Source organism: Bos javanicus, chromosome 15 (assembly GCF_032452875.1).
Source record: "Bos javanicus breed banteng chromosome 15, ARS-OSU_banteng_1.0, whole genome shotgun sequence".
Taxonomy (NCBI): Eukaryota; Metazoa; Chordata; class Mammalia; order Artiodactyla; family Bovidae; genus Bos; species Bos javanicus.
This window is the reverse complement of record NC_083882.1, coordinates 70,804,062-70,823,567: the sequence shown is the minus strand read 5'-3', so window position 1 is coordinate 70,823,567 and position 19,506 is coordinate 70,804,062. Positions and strand designations below refer to the sequence as shown.

General features: G+C 41.6%; 1 protein-coding gene across 5 annotated transcripts in view; it reads left to right on the top strand.

Annotated features, from left to right (window-relative positions):
* LRRC4C (leucine rich repeat containing 4C) overlaps positions 1-19,506 on the top strand; it is a 1,431,417-nt gene that overhangs the window by 1,235,693 nt on the left and 176,218 nt on the right. For 3 of the 5 annotated variants that reach the window (XM_061381177.1, XM_061381180.1, XM_061381181.1), the window contains exon 1: positions 3,031-4,961. The exons of the other annotated variants lie outside the window; for them this stretch is intronic. The gene's annotated coding sequence lies outside the window, so the exon portion shown is untranslated. Of the gene's footprint in view, positions 1-3,030; positions 4,962-19,506 lie in introns of those variants that run through there. 5 annotated transcript variants of the gene reach the window in all.

Sequence of the window (19,506 nt, the reverse complement as noted above, 5' to 3'; positions counted from 1 at the left end):
CCCATGCTTTTGATAACTAAATGAACTAACTGGAAGTGTGACAACATGATCAATCCGTTACTCTTTGGGCAATTATTTCCTGTAAAAGAACTTTCATGAAGAATTTTACTTAAACACATATGCTGTCATCAATGACAGTATCTGGCTACTCCTACTTAATAAATATCTGTATTTATGTTATTAGTTAATTTAGTTTGTGTGTGCATTTGTATGACAGTTAGCATGTGGACTACTTATTTCAATTCTCTTTGAGTAAGATCATTCTGAGACAAACGTGTCAATTTCCCCCATGGAGTTACAAATGCATCTCTGGGATTCAGTGCTGTTCATAACAGTGTGCACACCTATGACTGTCTTAGATATGTCCCTGAAATCTAGAAACTGTAGCAAAATTGGAAGAACTGGAATTGAGTAGATCTGAGTTCAAGACTTGCCTATGTCTTGAAAACACATATTTACCAAATATGTAGCTTTTTCATCACTTTCCTCATCTTTACAAATCTCTCAAGGGGTTGTTTTGAGTTTTAAATAAGGTGAGTGATTGAAGTATATGAGAAGTCAGCAAAAGAAAACCATGCCATAGGGATGACCCCAAAACACTGTGTTGAGTTTGAATCAAAAAATGAAAACCAAATGACTAATTCAAGGTCATACGGTGTGAAGGAGCAACTGAAGTAGGAAAAGAAATTGTAGCTGCTGAATGGGAAGGTAAATAGAAAAGGGAAGATCTTCCTTTTGCTTGTTGGTTAAATAACACTGATCCTTCACCACTGCTTTGTTGGATAGATTAATTCATTCTGAAAGGCTTTAAATATATCTGGTAGGTAGCTGATAATCATCTTTGAAAAACAAATCATTGGCCTTTCCCTTGCTGTCAAAATCCCTAAAAGGAAAATTTTCATTTCAAATGGCTTCTAGCTTAGTTCAGAACCAGAAGGTAGATTACTTTGAAGCTATCTAGAGCAGCTAGTGAAAGCACTTTTTAATGGTTTATTAGTTGGTAAACTGTAATTGGCATATAAGGATAAGAGCTTCAAAAAACAAATTAAACTTACAGTCAACTGCCCACTAGAGTTTTGAATCAGTCAATACAGTTGTCTTTTAAAAATAGAAGCAATGCTGTTACCCCTGAACAAATTCACCTTTTATGCAATTCATAACTATATCAAAGTTATCCAAAAACAGAGAAATTAAGTAAATTACAATCCATGTGTAAAGAAAGGCTTTTTTTTTCTTGCAGGTGCTGACATCAGTAATACATTTTAGAATATGTGCTTAGTACCCAAAGAAATATACAGATGTAGTTCTTTTTTAACTCTAAATGAGGAAATATTGTTTAGTCACTAAGTCGTGTCTGATTATTTTGCGACCCCATGGACTGTAGCTCTCCTGGCTCCTCTGTCCATGGGATTTTACAGACAAGAATACTGGAATGGGTTGTTATTTCCTCCTCCAGAGGATCTTCCGACCTAGGGATGGAACCTGTGTCTCTTACATTGGCAGGTGAAGTCTTAACCACTGAGCCACTTGGGAAGACCTCAAAGGAGGAAATACCCATGTACTATAAAGGGAATAGGAAAAAATGTGTAACATTTGGTGTGAATTTCGATATGCCTTTAATGTTTCCTTAGTAAAATTTTTCTCCCTTTCTGTTGAATGTTCCTACTCATTATGATTTGTAACATAAAGACTCAAATGTTAAGTATATAATGTGCTTTAATAGAATGGTCTGCTGCTGCTGCTGTTAAGTCGCTTCAGTCGTGTCCGACTCTGTGCGACCCCATAGAGGGCAGCCCACCAGGCTCCCCCATCCCTGGGATTCTCCAGGCAAGAACACTGGAGTGGTTTGCCATTTCCTTCTCAGATGGATGGAAGTGAAAAGTGAAAGTGAAGTCGCTGAGTCATGTCGACTCTTAGTGACCCCATGGACTGCAGCCCACCAGGCTCCTCAGTCCATGGGAATAGAGTGGTCTGCTGCTGCGGCTGCTGCTAAGTCAGTGGTCTACTGCCTGTTAAAACTGTTTTCAAGCCAAGTACATATTCTGACTTTTCAAAAGTAAACCAGAACAGAAATCATTGATGATGCAACCTGAAACAAAGAAATAGTTATTTCCCTTCCTCTCCCAAAGAATATAATGCTTTATTGTCTGAATTATCATTCATTTTATCTATTTCAAATCTCAAGGTCACATATGTGAATGGCATAAAATATAACTATAGCTTACAGAAAAAGCCTCTGACAATTGTATAGTGGAGAAAGAAATCCACATAAATATGTTATTAATCATATTATTATGTGGGCCCTTCCATCTTTCTAAGATGCAGTGAAGTTGAAATATGCCACCTGCCCCTGCCCCTAAAATAAGTTGATGGAAAAGCCCATAACCAGGAGAGAGGGATGTTGGAATTGAGTTGTCAAACTGTCCTGGATGTCTTGTGCAAACTGAAGAGGCCAATTTACTGCAACACTGCATAGGCTGAAGGCTCCTGTCTCGCCTTTACCGTGTTTCCTCTTGGTGTTTTATCCTGCAGGACCACACGCTCCCTCCCTGGCCGCTTTTCAGCTCCTCCTAGATTCCGACTAGTACATCCTAGGTAACAGTACTGTGTTAATCCTTACCTTGTGAGCAGCCTCCTTACCTAGGGAGGGAAGAAGCTCGTGTTCAGCTTTCAATGAAAGCAATAGCATTGTGTAATTGATATTTCAGGATGCTAATGGTGATTTGATTTTTATGTCTTCCCCTCTGTAGCTCCAACTCCTGGCTTTCAGGATGAAAACAGCCAGGCTTTGAGAGGAAAAAAAAAAAGATAACTTCTCCCACACCACCACCCCTGAGTTTCTCTGCTTATTACTAACCTCCAAGCGCGGGGGTGGCTCTGAAACACGGCTGTTCCGGCTCTGCCCTCCAGGTGGCAGCGGTGCCACACCGCAGAGGCTCCAATCCCCTCGTCCCCGACTTCAAGTGTTAATGCAATTGACCAATCAGTGCTAAGATGATGGGAGGTAATTGGGTAATTGTATTTTACTGATCACAAGCAGAGAAAGGGAAAGGAAAAAGGGAAAGAAAGAGGGGCAGAGGGAAGGGGACCGCAGTCCGAAAGGAGATTTGGGGAGCGGGGACGCAAACCTTCGGGACGTGGCATTGGCTTAGAGAAAGGAGCTGCCGCCCGCCCTGGGAGCGCATTTAATATCGGAGGGAAAAGAGGGGAGAGAGGATCGGGCGGGGGAGGCAGAGAGTTCCAGCCGAAGTGGATGGAAGGGGACTGGGGTTTATGCCGCGCTGGGAGCCGCGAGCCGGGGCGATGGCGCTAAGGACCGCGCGGAGCAGCTGCGCTCCCGGTAACGCATCTCTTGGCGGAGGACTAGCCGGCGTCGGGAAGGTCTGCGAGAAGAGGGACCAACTTGTGGCTCCAAAATGTACCCGACGCAGCTGGAAATGAGATCAGAGCTGCAGTTTCATTCGAGAAGGATGAGAGGAGCCAGCGACTAAGGATTTTTTTTTTTTTTTAACCGCCTTCGTTCCATTTTCTATCCTCTTTCCTTATTATTTTTTTCACTTGCCTCACACCCCCGTGGAGCCCCTCGCTTCGCCCTCCTTATTTGAAATAAAAGCCCAATTTGAACTTCTTTCGTCGCGGCGCCCCTGGATTCGCAGCCCGCTGATGGATGAGAAGGGGACCCGGTGGCTGGCAGGGGCCACCGGCGAGGGACAGCGTCACGCGTCTCCCCCGTGATCCCAGCCCTGACCGTGGAGTTCTGCTACACCTGGAGAATCTGGACCGGGTGCCGGGGGTGGGGGCGGGGACAGAGGAAGCGCAAGCCACCCTGAGCTTTTAAAAAAAGAAGAAGAAAACGAAGTAGCTGGGGGAAGGAATGGGTTTCTTCTTGACAGCTGACGGAGCCTTGAAATTTTCCTCCACTACCTCCGCCCCTACCCCCGCCCCCGCCCCCCGCACTCCATTTAACGTGAGATTATGAAATTGCAGAGGCGGTGGAGGGAAGGAGACAGGATATAACAGAGAGTTTGGAGGGAGAGGGGAAGGTGGCTGGCCGGGTGGCTGAAATCAAAAATCCAATTGCGCACTGGGTTGTGATGAGAAATCTAATCAGATCTTTGGAGAAGGGGCCGGCCGGAAGGGTGGCGAGTGGGGGGAGTTGAGCCCCAAATTCTTCTTCGAGGTGGGGGTTGGGGAGAGGAATCGGCGATGTAAAACGAGACTTTTTTTTTTGGTGGCGGTGGCGGTTGGGTGCGTTGCAAAAATGAAGGATGCGGGACGCAGCTATCTCTTGGAACCGAACGCAGTGGATAAACTGATTGTGCAAGAGAGAAGGAAGAATGAAGCTTTTTCTTGTGAGACCTGGATCTTAACACACATGTGTATATGTGCACACAGGGAGCATTGAAAAATGAAATAAACCAGTGTCAGACCCGCGGGGGTTGATGTATTCTGACATAAATAATTAACCATAAAAACAGCGATCCCCCCTCCCCAAAAGGATGATTGGAAATGGAGAACCGTGGATTCACAAACAAAAGTATGTGCTTTTTTTTTTTTTCTATAAAGGAGAAAGTAAGCCAAGGAGATATTTTTGGAATGAAAAGTTTGGGGCTTTTTTAGGAAAGTAAAGACTTGATATGGTGGTGTTTTCTTTTTGAATTTCCCACAAGAGGAGAGGGAATTAATAATACATCTGCAAAGAAATTTCGGAGAAGAAAAGTTGACCGCGGCAGAATGAGGCATTGATTGGGGGAGAGAAGCCAGCAGAGGACAGTTGGATTTGTGCCTATGTTGACTAAAATTGACGGATAATTGCAGTTGGATTTTTCTTCATCAACCTCGTTTCTCCCCCCACCCCCGCCTTTTTTTTTTCTTTTTGGTGTCAAGATCATGCGTTTTTCCGCTTGTTCTTAAGCACCTGGATATCCATCTGGATGTTGCTGTGATCAGTCTGAAATACAGTGAGTGAACCTTTTTTTTCTTATGTATTGGTGAAGAAAATGGCCATGAATTTAGCATCCCAGATTCCTTTATCCCTTCACCCCCTGAGTGTGATTTCTAAAGACCTGGCTGTGGGAGGCCAGAAAATAGGGAGAAGGTGGCCCACACGATTGCTCCATTGGGCTGCTGGGCTGCGATCACTGATAAGCTGGTTTGCTACAATGATGCAGGTTGTCTGCAACCCAGGCAAACGCCTTTGCAAATGTTCATCAGGAAAAAAAAAATTTTCCCCAGGAAAGCCGCTGCAGTGTGGGGTGCCTTGTGCTGTGTGATTGACACTCAAGAATGCGTTTAAGTTGCCTGGCAGCTCCAGAGTTAGATTCACAGATGTTTAGCCATTGGAAATCGAAGGGACCCAATTTAAATTTCATTATCCAACCTGACATCGCAGATCAACAGAATGTATTAACACAAAAATATGATAATAAACCCAGCAGATGAAGGATGGCTTCTGTCCGGTGGTGGGTGGGTGGGTGGAGGGAGGGGGGTTAGGATGGGGGAGGAAGTGATGGAGAGCAGCGGCTGGCTGGCTGCACATCTCTCTTGCACACACAAGCTGGAAGGTACCTAGATGCTCCCCAGTGCTAGGAATGAGAGGATCACCCCCTTCAACCCCACCCCCTTCTAACCACTTCTGTGAGTAACAGAGAGGCTGTCCATGAAGGTGCCTGGGGACAGTTAGTTGCCTTCAGTTTTGCCAGAAACCTTCCCAACATGATCAGGTAAGGGCTCTTTTTAAGAAAGAGGCAGAAATCTAGTGTCCTGTGGCAACTTAGATAAAGGTCTGAGGGTTGAGCATCACTGCTTCTCCTCTGCCAGCTTTGTCTTGGGGGAAAGAGGCCACTGAAGGAAATTTTTTAAAAAGGTTGAAAATGCTTAGAGAGCCTGAGGGTCTGAAAGATCTCCCTTTTCATCTCTTCCGTCCCCCATCGCTGCCAGGGTCAGAGAGCTGGCTTTTCTTTAGTTTTATTTTATAACAGAACTCTGCCTGTCAGTCTTCTGGTATTTCTCTCCAGGGCCTTCTATTGGAATCATAGACTCACATAACTTTAGAACCAGAAGACTCCTCAGAGATTTCATGCCAATAAAAAAGGAAACTGAGGCCTGGAAAAGCCATAACTCTTTGGTGAATGGCCAGATCATAGGAAACAGGTGACTCCCACAAGAGCTGATGAAAGTCAGTTTAGGATCCAAACTGGACAGGAACCAGTCATACTTGGAAGGAATGACTTCTCTCCCCAAAGCTACCATGTTTATCTAGAAGGGTCAAGGAAGGTACTTATCCTGAGAGCTTGCAGTAAACTCCTGACATTCCAGACCTCAAAGGTAGTCCATCTCTAGTGTTCATATCTTTTCTTAAGTCTTTTTTTTTTTTTTTTAGTTAATAGAAGAACTCAGATAACCCTCCCCTTAATACTATTTAAAAGATAAAAAAAAATGATCCACGTTGCTGGCATATCCTAAAGGAGATGAAAGGCAGCAGTCTTCTGGGTCCTTTTTGGTGTTGGGCACATTTATTTCAGTGAGTGGTGGTCCCTGGAGAGTCATTAAACAACTGTGGAGTTAGATTTATATTAGAGAATGATAATGGAAACCAGAAACTCCCTGCTAAAAGCCTCTGAGTCTGTTCTTTCACTCACATCATCTATTCTTATCCTTTTCATTACCCCTAACTAAACTAGCCTACAGCTGAGCACTTCTCTAATTTATTTTTCTGGGCACATGTTTCCAATTGGGACACAGCTCAGGCACTACATTTACTGACCCATGAAAATAATCTTACAGGACTGTGTTTGTCCCCCCACCCCCCTGAGATCCCTGTAGGCTTCTGCATATCTTATTCTTTGCAGATATTTTTTGCATGTTTATTTTGTTTTTATGTGACCACTGTTAAGTCATCAGTGGTGGTCATAGATTGACACCAGTTTTGTCAAGTTCCTACTCAGTTGCAACTTAGCACCACTGATAAAAAAGAAAAAAGGACAAGCAAAAAGTGTACTCTGAGGATTTTTGCTGCGTAGCTCAGCTCTGGGATTCACATGGGAAACCCAGCCATGCAATCAGCCAATCAGGAAAGGGGATTTTTCTATCTTCCTTTCTTTCTTTCTTCCTTTCTGTCTGTCATTTTATCTTTCTTTCTTTCCTCCCTCCCTGCCTTCTTTCTTTTTTTCTCTCCTTCTTTATTGACTTCAAAATTTCTTCATTGCTCCTCTGATTCAACGTGCATCCCTCCCCTTCACATTTTCACCCCCTCTCCACATTTACACCCACATGCAAACTTTACTGAGAAAGAGGGGGAAGGGGACGGGGGATAGAGAGAGAAAATATGAATGTGTTTAACATCGTGGGCTGGAATGTGTCCTCCCACCCACCTCCGCTTGAAGCTGTTCTTCAAATCTGGAGATGATGGAACATCTAAGGATGTCATCCTTTTTCAGGCTGGTGAATCACGTCACCAGTACAACATTTCAGGACATGCATTGCCCAGACTGGGGTTTAGTTCCTTTGGTTTGGCAATCAGAGTTGGCTCTGTATTTTAGGCAACTTGCTCGTGGACTGATGAAAGAACTGTGGCCAACTGTAGATCTGGAAACTTAGTTCATGAGCTTCTTTCAGGACTGAAGTTGGTACCCTCTGAGTGACATTTGTGAGCAGGGTAATTGTATACTGGAATTTGTTGAAGACCACAGGCCCCAAAGCTGCCAAGTTTTGCAGGGCTTCAAGTTACCTTCTCAAATGCCTTCCTCCTCTAACAGCTATGAGCTTCAGGCAATACCTTTAATTTCCCTGGCCTTCAGTGTTCTCAACTGTGGGATGGGAATAATATTAACAAATTGGACTTCAACAAATTAGAATGGTCGTGTGAATTTAAAGTAATGGTATGCAAAGCCCCAGCCTAATAGGCTCTCTAAGGAGAGCTGTTTGTTATGGTTGTTCTTGGATTAATTTGGATTAACTTCCCAGGAATGAATACAGGCTGGCCAAGCACTTTACAAGTTCTGATGGCTACACTTAAGAACCAGCAAATGTGCAACTTACCCTACAGTAGTTGCCAGATTCTTCTTTTGAGGTCTTATGAGGAGAGAGTTTTTGTGATATATCATTTTAGATATGAAATATTGCTTCAAGCTGGAAATTGAAAATCAAGATTTTCTTAGAAAAATAAGTCTCAGCCAAAGTAATACTTAAATGAGATTTTAGGGGAAAATATTGCTATTCTTGTGTTCTATGTTCTTTTGGTCTAAAAGTTGCAGAAGATAGTTATATATTAATGGTATAATTTTGGCTACATATTGCATTACCTGGATATGGAATGCACAAAGTAAAGGCAGATTTCTTGGCAATCATATGATTAATTTAGATGGTTTAAAATTACATTACTAATATTAAGATACCCAAATCCACAATTTGGATTCACGGTCTTCCTAGTTGTAATGAATCCCCTATGTTAGTTATATATCTTCATTTTGTGAAAGGATAAAGGCTCACTAGACTCTATGGGATCAAGATTTCATGTGGACATATGTGTCTTATTGTTTGCACATGCAAATCTTCCAACACCAACTCGCCAGTAGTTTTCTGAGACTGTCAGTCAGGGTCACAGTTTATAATTTCATTCTCTACATCAGCAGCCAAAAGTTCTGTCCATTTCCTCAATATGCTTCTGGAAACCTGTTCTCCCTCTGAGGGAAAAAGAATCCTACTGTTTTAATTATTAGTATTCTTGATGTCTCATCTGCGGATAAAACAGTCAGGCTGAGGAGCTGCCCGTTGGATGTTTGCACTGCTTCTTTTCAGTTAGGAAAGCAATTTGAATTCTATGTTAGCTTTGGAAAAGCATCCCCAAGTTAACTATTTTCACTGATCTTAAAAAGAGCTGGAAATCATTTGTGAACGTTCTTACCATTTTGCTAATTTTACTTTTTGGTGTGCTTCTTAAAGGTGACTGAGAAATTGAGTAAACTCAAACTCCAGCATCTTGATTTGAATACTCAGGTTTCCACTGGGTCCCATGTGTTATGTGAGCCATTAACCTCTCTGAGCCTGTTTGCTTGTCTGTAAAAGAGAGGCAAAAACAACAACCTCTTGGGGCTGACTGATATGAAGATGGAATCAGGCTGTCATATGCCATGCACAGCGTGTTCAAAAAATGCACATTTAAATTGAGCATCACTGATTTTACTTTAGGTAGCACACAGTTTGCAAAAAACAGATAGGATCTTGTTTGAGGGAAGCTGTTCATATAAATTCTTGTTGATATAGATTAAAAAATGAAAAATTTATAGACAAGGTTAGAGTAACACAAATAGATTTAACTGTTTTTGGTAAGGTCCTAGACTTTCAAAACATATTTGGAAATGCTTTAGTGAATGCTGTTTCTTTAAGAAAGATTACAGCATACTTTATGAATTGTGGAAAATGTACTGTCTGTCCTTGTAAACTTTAGATTGACAAGTATTTTATAATATAGGCATACAAAATAATAGCTTATAAACAGTGTGTTAGAAGATGCTTCCAAGGGATCAAGAGTCTATTGCATGTTTCTTCAAAATGATTTCTCTGGAGAAATGTAAATTTGGCAGTTGAAACTTGATTGGGCAGGTCTTGTGGCAGAGACAGTTTGCTTGTAACGCTCTCTGAGGGTAAGGATTTTACCTGTTCTTTGGTGTGTCCTTAGCACCTCAGAAGAGTGCCTGACAACTGGCGTGCCTGCAGTAGATATTCCTTGAATGTCTAATTGAACTTAATTAAAAGAATCACCTCCAAAGAACTCAAATGCAGGTGTATACACATAAGAAGCCTGGTCTTTAGGAATCTGTGGAAGCTTAATGAAAATACCAGTGAGCGTAATGGCTCTGTCTATGTGTCTTGTGATACCTGCACACACACACAGAGATTTTAAGCGCCCTTTGAGTGGCTTCTTTCTGTTGGAAAAGCTGAGATCTGAAAGCTCTGTGATAGAGTGTACTTTTCTTAATCTTAGTGCTGTCAATAATGGACTGTTAACGGTTGATAAAATCACCTCATCTCTCTTAGGTTGGCCTTATATTCTTTCCTGTTAAGTAATGGTTAAAAACTAAGAATCTCTCAAACACTAAGACTTTAGGATTTTGAATTCATAACTGACTACCAAGAAATTCAAGACTCCTAGGAGTTGAAAACATATAAAATCTCTGATCCCAGCTTGTCAAAACGTGGAGAACAGCATTGTATTCTGTGAGAAAGGCAGAATTTGTGCCACAATGACAGATATGTAGAGTAAAAAGGTAAAGAAAGCATCTGGAGCGTGTGAAGGGGAAATAGAATAAACTTGGAGTAGGCAAACACTGGATCTCAAATAGTTTTCACTCCTTGTTAGCTGGAGGATCCTAAGTAGGAAAGTTAACCTTGCTATGTCTCAGTTTTGTTCAACCATAAAAATGGAGATCATTTTTCTGGCATTTATTTTGGGAGCACTAATTAAGATGTCTAAATGTTTGGCACATGATGAGTACACAGTAAATGCTAGTGCACTTTCTTTCTTCTTGTTGAATTCTTTGCTTATTTTCCACAGAAAAGGGAACATTTAACCGAAAGTCTGTGAGTGTTTCGCTTTACATTTACTGAGTATGTAAATAAGGATCTTTTGCAACTTTGCTCTCAAAGTGGATAATGTTATTTTTGATAATGTTTTCCAATGTCAGATTCATAGTGAAGTTTAAAAATAATGAACAACTTATGTAAGATTAACAAACTTATTTCAACTTAGGCATAAGCTGATGACAGCTTTTTATGCTTGTGGGTGCTTTCAATACTCATGAGGTTATGGGTGTAATTTTATAATTATGATAGTAACTACCATTTATTGAGCATTTGATATGTACTAGGCACTATGGTGATAATATAACATATTTTTCTCCAAAGTTCTCACTTAGGGAACTGAAACATAAAGAAGATAAGTAATTGGTCTAAGGTTATCCAACAACTAAGTGATAAAGCTGGAGGTAGGAGCTCCATCTTTCAGGACTTTAGAAACAGGATCAGAATCAGTAAAAGCAAACATGTTGCCCTGGTAACAAATAAGCATGGCAGCTCACTGTCCTCTATCCTGATACTCAAACTGAATATCTTAATTGGGACTCAGATATCTGTAGTTTTCCTGTTTGCTGAAACAAAGGTTGCAATCAGATGTTAGATTATGAATACCTTGCATCTATCTTTTGGTCAGTCTGTTTTTAATATCCAAGTGTGCCCCTACCTGAGAAAGAGATAACTTTTAAGAAAGACTTGGAGAAAAATTGTCCTAACTCACTCAACACAACTACTGGTCAGACTTTGTTGCAAAATGCTGTGAGATCATCTGGAAATTCATGATCGTATGGAAAATAAGGTCAATTCTAATAATAAGTTCAGAGTTTTGTTAATGGCATCCTACAAATCTGGTGGACTCCTATTTGTGGGCAAGCCCACCTCCCCATCACCTGATCTCAGTCCTTGTGATGTTTGAGCTCTGTAGCACTTAGTACCATTGGTGCCACTGGCTTTCTGAAACTCTTCCTGTGGGGTTGATCTGCCATTTTCTATCACCTCCTTTATTCATTTCACTTTATCCTCCTCCTGTCCTCCTGCTGTCTCCTGAAATGTGGAAAGCCTCTTCTATGAATCAGTTCTATTCCCAGTCTCTTTGCATCTCTGAGATGTTTGCTGGTCTTTGGAGAGATGATACTCAAATCTTTGGCCTCAACCACCTTGCATAATCTGATAAGTCCTAAATCTCCAGGGCCAGCAAGATCTCACTTTCTTACCTGGTCTTCTGCAGGCCTCACAAACCTAATACACTTACTGTACTTGATTACTTTATCTCCATACTCTAAGCGATGCAGCCCGCGCCTCCCTGCCCAGCCCCCACTTGCTAGTGGCGGGTGCAGGCGTCTGCACTGCTTCTCCGCTTGGGGAGTTACTGCTGGGCTTGTAATCTGTGGGTTTTAATTGTTTATTTATTTTTCCTCCCTGTTATGTTGCCCTCTGTGCTTCCAAGGCTCAGCACAGATTCAGCAATGAGGGTGTTTCCTGGTGTTTGTAAACTTTTCTCTTTTTAAGACTTCCTTCCCGGGACTCCCTTTTTTGTCTCTTTTTTTTGTCTTTTATATTTTTTCCTACCTCCTTTCGAAGACAATGGGCTGCTTTTCTGGGTGCCTGATGTTGTCTGCAGGCATTCAGAAGTTATTTTATGGAATTTACTCGGCGTTTAAATGTTCTTTTGATGAATTTGTGGGGGAGAAAGTGGTCTCCCTGTCCTATTCCTCCGCCATCTTGTATACATAAATCTGCTTTATCTCCAGAAGCCTATATATTTTCAGTTTCATATCAATATCTCTTTAACCACTAATCAAATTATTCATCCATTTACTCACTGTCTCAAACTTAGCTTTTCTATCCCTCAGTCCAGTGTTTATTGTTTCTTTCCTAGATACCTTCTTAACTAATCTTTCTGATGCTAACTCTTCTTCAATATGGCCCATCATTCATATTTCCTTCAGAGGGACCTTACTAAGAAATAAAGCTGAGCATTCCTTCCTCTATATTCTATGAATATAGAATAAGATTCAGATTCTTCTCCTAATGATACACACTCTGACCAGCCTGTTTATTCCTCTCGTCTGTCTGCCATTCCAGAGGTGCATGCATGTATGCCCAGTCATGTCCGACTCTTTATGACCCCATGGACTGTAGCCTGCTAGGCTCCTCTCCATGGAATTATCCAGGCAAGAATATTGGAGTGGGTTGCCATTTCCTACTCCAGGGAATCTTCCTGACCCAGGGATCAAACCTGCATCTTGTGTCTCCTGCATTTGCAGGTGGATTCTTTACCACCATACGACCTGGTCTCCCTGCCATACTGAATGTTTTATTTCTCTGGAGATATCCCAGGCAAGTTTTTGGCTCCAACTTTGTGAAAGCTACTCCGTTTGCCTGGGATCTACTCTTCACAGGTCAAATTTCAGTGCCAGTTACTTCCTCTGGGAAAATCTTTCCCAGCTCTCCTAGACCCTCTTGTCTCTGTTACACCAGCATTTTGTTCATAGAGCTGTGGTAGCTCTGATTACTCTTATATCAATGTCTACTTGGCTGAAACCTGCTAGATTGTGACTTCTTTTAGGAAAAGAACCTCATCTTACCTGCTTATCCTCTCCCACATCTAGTTAATTTAGTGCACAGGAGTATTCAAATGTATTTTGGTAGAGCCATCGAAGGAGTGGACTGATCTAACACATCCTTTGGGTGAAGAGCTTCCTTGAATTCAGTCTATGGTGCAGGCCATTATTTTCCCAATATTTTCCCCACTAAGATCAACTTTTTATTCTTTTTCCTCTAGGGATCCATATTTCAAAACTTAACTTTTCCCAATAAATGCATTGCAACTTGTTCCTCCACTTTCCTAATTACAGACATACGCATGCCCATCACCATTCTTGTAATGTGCTGATTGAACATTGTGACCTTGAGTTGATATAAACTGAGCCAAAAGATGTTTTGCAAAAGACTGTATGCCATTATAGGAGTACATGCATGATTTCTAATTGGCTTTTTGAAATATTGATAAGAGTTGTCTTTGAGGCTTCCAGTCTTTAAAATAGTTCTGGAAATATATTTTGGTGCTAATCTTATGCTCTAATTTAGAGCTGCTAATAGGCTTAGTGCAAGTTTGGCAATGCATGCTCCTTAATGGCATTGTTTGCAAAGAATATTGTTCCTAAAAGTGAAGGCCTGACTTGGAGCTGGACATTGCAGGAGCTGCACAGTTGTATGAAGGGGACCTTCTTAGTTAGCAATGACTATTGGAAAGAACCATGACTTTTAATTTTGGGTCATGCCCAAATAAGGGCTTATGCAATGGGAGAATAAAAAAAGATATTCTCCTTACTAAAAGTGTCTGGATTAAAACTTTGGTGAGCTGCAGTCACTTTTTGCAGCTCACATGCAAATACCTGGTTTTATGGAGCCAGATATATATTCACAGGAGATGCTCTGGTTTCATGCTTTAGAAGGAGTCTTCCTCCTTTCTTTCATAAGAAACAGCAGAAGATACTGAAGTTAAGTGAAAATGCTAAATGGTAAGACCCATTTAATTACGGTTTAATTTTGTTCTTCAATCTTTGAATACAAATGTCTTGAATATGTTGAATTGGAACATATGCTTTTCTTTCAGTATATTTTCCATGTTTTTCTTCTAGTTTTAGATGTTTTCTTCCCCGTTTAGGGGCTGCTATTATTATCTCTCATAATACTAATAGTACTCACTTATAATAGCCATAGAAAATGAGAGAGCAAGTGCAGCATTGGCTCCACTAAATAATAGCAAATGCATACTTGCTTCTGCCAAAGTGCAAACCTCTAAGACAACCCTGTTTGCTTGGGAAGGGTCTATGTGTTTTATTCCATCAATTTTCACCAAGTCAGTGGAGGGAATATAAGAGAATCTAGCCAACAAATATATATATAATTTGTTGATAAGATAGGTATCAGGGATGGTGGTTAAGTTTCATAGATTAAAAAAGAGTACTTATTTTTTTTTCTCTAAGGATGATTGCTACTGCCCTCTAATTATTAAAATCATCTGTAATTGTAGATGTGGTCCTGTCTAGAACAAATCATTTGATTTATTTGCAATGTTTTAATAAATATCCTATGGTCCATATAGTTTTTTTTTTTTTTTTTTGAGCCTAGGAATCATAGTATTAAGGAACTCATTCTCAAGACAATAGCTTGGTTTTCTTTAACCATTGACTTGATAATGATGTTGGAAAGTTCAGTAACTAAAAGTTTCAGTTTTTAAGGTGCATGGCATTTGAAAATGTAACAATTGTGCTTCTCTAGGATAGTTTAAGATTGAATGTGAGCCGATCTCAGAATGTGCTGATTTATACAACCTTAGGGGAAGGAGGGAGAGAAAGGGAGGGAGGGAGGAAAGGAGGGAGGTACACAGAGAGAGAGAGAGATCGCTCTGTTCTGAGCCTGGCTGTTGTAACCTGAGCGGAGAGAAGTCTGAGTATAGTTAGTGGATCTCTAGAGAGAAGCAGGTCCCTGGACAGGGATCAGAGCCTGGGTGTGGTGAATGAATTCAAATGCATTATGGGGAGTGACTGGGGGACTGTGATTTCTTCTAACTGAAAAGGCAGAAAGTCAGGAGCCATCCTAAAAGAGTTAAGGTCTACACAGTGCTGTTCAGGAAGGCAAGAATGGAACTAGGAAGGCTTTTTCTGTATTGTTTGAACGTTGCCATGGCAATCGTTTCCAGCAGAAGTTACATGTTTTTCAGTTCCCCAAAGCAGCAAACAGGGTTTCCTTCTTCTCATGCTCCCCCTCTCCTTCCCTACCTCCCTGAATGCTTAGCCCTTATCTTTCCATCCTTATTTCCCTTTTGTCTGTCTTTTCTTTCTTTTCTCACCTTCTCAACTCTTTCCTTATAGCCACAAAAATATTCCAAGTCCAGGAGTCACTTTTAGGCAGAGAGTGAGTCAGACATAGAGCTTCCTCTCTGGCTTTCTGTATTCCCTCTTGTGTTTACCTATTAAAGACCTAATTAGATGGAAGCTGTGACTGGAAGCAGGGTTGGGGCTTTCCCTTGTTGGTAGGACACAAAACATATTATAAGGGTTGGTGTTGTGGTGATATGTTAATCGGATCGCTGCAGGCAAGTGCAGAGCAGCAGTCTCTGACAATTAGAAAGAACAATGACTTTCCTATGACAGAGCCCACTCTCTTAACTGGAGAAGGATTAGCATGCATTGCAGGTCTCAGGAAGGTTCCTGTAGACCCTGAGAGCTCTGCCTTGCAAGTGCCTCCTGCCTCTTTCAAGGAAGGCTGCTGCCTCTCCTTGAGCTGATTTTTACTGCCAAAGAAAGAGACGTGAGGGGACAGTGAGAGATCTGGTTTCGTGGGTGATGGGGGACCTGTTGCAGACCTGGGCCGGAGGATATATTGTGGGGACGTTCAGAAGAAATCTTTGCCTGCTGAATGCACGTGGCCAGTGAATTGTGAAATGGGTCTCATTAGAGCCTTTCATATCCCGGCATGTGCCAAAGTGCTTTGCCGGCACCGCGCCATCACTTCAGGCCCAACCCTGCTGCTGCTGGCTGCAGCCAAGAAGGGACAGAGGCTCTGTCTGTATTAAAGCTTTCAGTCCCATTCTTCTCTGTCTACTGTTCATTGTAAGGCGGCTCCGGGCCTTTCAGTGTGGGCCAGGTTGAAGCACAACACATCTAGGTGTTTATAGAAAGGACACATGAAGGGTTTTGAGCATCACAGATAGGTTGGAGCAGCCAGTGGGTTCTGACACCCAGAGGTCCCCTCTCTTTTCCCTACAACTGGCATCAAAGTTGTCTCTAGACTTCCCGGCACAAATGCCCAGATACTCACCTGAAAGAGATGATGGGTATTTCAGGGCTAAATGAGTCATTAGCATTGTTGTTGTTGTTTAATTGCTAAGCTGTGTCTGACTCTTTGCGACCCCATGGACTGTAGCCTACCAGGCTCCTCTGTCCATGGAATTTCCCAGGCAAGAATATTGGAGTGGGTTGCCATTTCCTTCTCCAGAGGATCTTCCCATCTTATCAACCCAGAGATGGAACCTGTTTCTCCTGCACAGCAGGCAGATTCTTTACCACTGTGCCACCAGGGAAGCCCTGAGTCATCAGAGACTTTGTATTGTTAAATAAAGAGGAACTTTTTGCTTTGGGGGGAGATTCATATACTAGAAATTTTAGAATCAAATTTTATCTCCCAAAGCATAGCCGCATTTGTTCTTGTTCAGTCACTAAGTCATGTCTGACTCTTTGTGATTGGATGGACTACAGCATATCAGGCTCCTCTGTCCTTCACCATCTCCTGGAGTTTGCTCAGATTCATGTCTACTGAGTCGGTAGTGCTATCTAACCATCTCATCCTCTGTTGCCCCCTTGTCCTTTTGCCTTCAATCTTTCCCATCATCAGGGGCTTTTCTAAGGCTCTTCTAATCAGGTGGCCAAAGTATCGGAACTTCAGCTTAAGCATCAGTCCTTCCAGTGAATATTCATATTCAATAGCCCCAATGGTAGTAGCTGCCAAATGCTAAATGCTGTATTCCAGGTACTGTGCATGTTTCTTATTTAGACTGGCCAATGATTCTGTAAGATGGAAAGTTTGACAGCATAGACACAGGAGCCAGTTTGACTGGAGACCTGTCCCCGCTTAGATCTGTGGCTTTGGTCAATTTACTCACGGCTTTGAACCTCACATTCTCATGTGCAGCATGAGAATTAATATAGTACAAAGTTGTGGTGAATTATAATTGAAATAATGCATGTGAAGCTTTTAGCAGAATGCTTGCATGTAGAAAACACTCAAGCTATTATTTGTAAAAATGTAAGAGGTGTTTTCATACAACAATATTATGAAATAATCACTAGGTATGTGCCTCAAGGCAGAACAAAATTAAAAATAGTTAAGGGCAGATTGCTTAATGAAAAAAAGGAAAAATAATATTGGAAGATGAATTTATGAATTTGGAATGGTAAATTCCTGATATATTTGGTATAACTCTACAGTTTGAAAGAAGAATAGATAGGATAATTGAAATAGATCAAAAGTTTAAATTCAACCATGTTAGAGTTTTCGTGTGAAACTGATGTCTTGTATCAGCTGTGATGTTTCACATTGGAAAAAACTAAAAGATCTAACTAGATTAAGCAAAAACAGAGAATTTACTGACATGCAATTGAAAAGGTCTGCAGTGCATGGAGTTCAGTTATGATTTGATCCAGATGTTAACAATGTCATGGGAATTCTTGCTCTATTTTCCCTGTAATTCTCTTGGCTTAGTATTCTTACATGGACTATTTTCATCCTTAGGCTATTGGGTTTGCACTCCCTCATCCCTCCACCAAAAAAAGAAAAAAAAAAAAAAAGATTCACACTTTTATCCCATTATTCCCAGAAAGCATCCTGAGATTAGACTAACTTAGGTCATATGCTCACCTGTGGACCAATCACGGCCTTGAAGGGAATGGAACTGAGGGTCAGATACATCCCTAGATGGAATTTAGAGGCTCTTGAGAGATAAGAGGAATTTGCAGCTGCAGAGATAATCACAAATAACCATAGGTCTAATGGTTCCAAAGGACTTCCCTGGTGGCTCAGATGATAAAGCATCTGCCTACAATGTGGGAGACCTGGGTTCAATCCCTGGGTCGGGAAGATCTCCTGGAGAAGGAAATGGCAACCTACTCCAGTATTCTTGCTTGGAAAATCCCATGGACGGAGGAACCTGGTAGGCTCCTCCGTCCATGGGGTCGCAAAGAGTCGGACACGACTGAGCGACTTCACTTTGACTTTCACAATGGTTGCAAGCAGGAAGGATGGGTTATTTTGTTTCACATTGTAACTTGCTACAAGGATTAATTTTGTTTCTACTTATCTGTAATGCTATGTTGTATATAGGTATTGAAGTTTTAATAACCAACTAAGAAGTTCTGTTCTTCCAGCAATCATATCACTTCATGGGAAATGGATGGGGAAACAGTGGAAACAGTGTCAGACTTTATCTTTTGGGGCTCCAAAATCACTGCAGATGGTGACTGCAGCCATGAAATTAAAAGACGCTTACTCCTTGGAAGGAAAATTATGACCAACCTAGACAGCATATTCAAAAGCAGAGACATTACTTTACCAACAAAGATCTGTTTAGTCAAGGCTATGGTTTTTCCAGTGATCATGTATGGATGCGAGAGTTGGACTGTGAAGAAAGCTGAGCGCCAAAGAATTGATGTTTTTAAACTGTGGTGTTGGAGAAGACTCTTGAGAGTCCCTTGGACTGCAAGGAGATCCAACCAGTCCATTCTAAAGGAGATCAGCCCTGGGTGTTCTTTGGAAGGAATGATGCTAAAGCTGAAACTCCAGTACTTTGGCCACCTCATGCAAAGAGTTGACTCATTGGAAAAGACTCTGATGCTGGGAGGGATTGGGGGCAGGAAGAGAAGGGGACGACAGAGGATGAGATGGCTGGATGGCATCACTGACTCGATGGACGTGAGTTTGAGTGAACTCCGGGAGATGGTGATAGACTGGGAGGCCTGGTGTGCTGTGATTCATGGGGTCGCAAAGAATCAGACACGACTGAGCGACTGAAGTGAAACTGAAACTGAAGGAGTTCTATTCTTCCAGCAATCATCTGGCTCTAGTTATCAATTTTTCGGAGCAACAACTTCATCTGCATTCATGCTATTTTTGCATTGCTCCTCTCATCTCTTAGGAACAAGTGCTTGCTTTTGAAAGGGAATTTACAGGCTTTTTTGGAAGTGAGGAAACAAAAGCAAAAACAAAAGAATCCTCTTCTCTTTATTGGTAGAGGTTTTAAATAATTTCAAATACCCAAACTCCTGGTCAATTGCACCAGCCATGGGTGTGCTTCTACCGAGCTTTGGTTTCACTGAATTTGCCACTGCAAAGATCTCAGCAGTCACGCCATCCTTTCCTAAATTCTCCATT